Source organism: Seriola lalandi, unplaced genomic scaffold (assembly GCF_002814215.2).
Source record: "Seriola lalandi dorsalis isolate HSWRI2012SDOR001 ecotype SW California unplaced genomic scaffold, Sedor1 jcf7180002054883, whole genome shotgun sequence".
Taxonomy (NCBI): domain Eukaryota; kingdom Metazoa; phylum Chordata; class Actinopteri; order Carangiformes; family Carangidae; genus Seriola; species Seriola lalandi.
In genome coordinates this window covers 1,234,673-1,235,627 of record NW_019525658.1, presented here as the reverse complement: position 1 = coordinate 1,235,627, position 955 = coordinate 1,234,673, and the positions used below count along the sequence as shown (strand labels likewise).

Genomic DNA, 955 nt, shown 5'->3' with positions numbered 1-955 from the left:
ACCATCCAGCCTGGTTTACATGAACAGCTCAGTCTGAAATCTCTTTGAACATGCAGTCAATCCGTTCATTCCCGGAAATTCTTCTATTATCCTCCATTATTCTCCATGCAAATATGGTTATACTTAAGACTGTGCATGAAGGATCTTAATCTACAACATGTCTTGAGTCTGCATCTCAGGATTAAGATCTTAGTGAAACTAATTCACCACTTAGAGGGAAAAAAAAAACTTTTTGCAAAAAACTGATTTAGCAGTGAAACACAAGAGAGCAGAGGCACATTTAGTAGATAAAATATCACAAATTTATCATGTCATTGTCTGAGGTGAGATGTTTGAATAAACCTCTGAGTTGCACTGTTTCATCTGTAGGGTTTGTATTTCTTTTCTTTGTTTTTCTTATTTGAACGAGATGAGCAGAGTCTGCTACAAACTGATCAACTTACCAATGCGCATCAACTATAATAGTTGTCTCTACTACGTTTCTGAGGGTGATTTTCTTTTGTCTAACACTAAAGTTTGAAGAATGGGATCCCCCATGAGCACATGTGCTAATCTCTTAATAAATACGAAACCTTATAGTGTCTATTTTGAACTTTCACCGTTGATTATTTAGATGTGAATATAAAGAAATATTCAAAATTCTAAAACCAGTATTCAGTGCCTAATTCCCTGAAAATTCTGATTTCTAAGTTTTTTAGCGAAAATCCTCATAAAACTAAATCCATGTTCTTTGGACCCTCTCAAAAACTTAAATACCCCAAAAATACATTGTAATAATCAGAGATGAGGTTAATACCTGCAGTCAGGTCTTCTTGGATTTATATTTAAGGTGTTACACTAGATCCTTTCCTATTGTGGAAGCTGCCTCGGGACGAAGGTCATCAACAAAGACATTTGTAAACAGGTAAGTCCTATAAATACAAGACCCTTCTCCGTACACACTTACAGTACTATG

The 955-nt window shown here is 35.3% G+C and overlaps 1 protein-coding gene across 1 annotated transcript in view; it reads right to left on the bottom strand.

The window, feature by feature from the left end:
* cacna1ba (calcium channel, voltage-dependent, N type, alpha 1B subunit, a) overlaps positions 1 to 955 on the bottom strand; it is a gene marked incomplete at its 5' end in the record, with an annotated part of 79,257 nt that overhangs the window by 31,658 nt on the left and 46,644 nt on the right. The window lies entirely within an intron of this gene.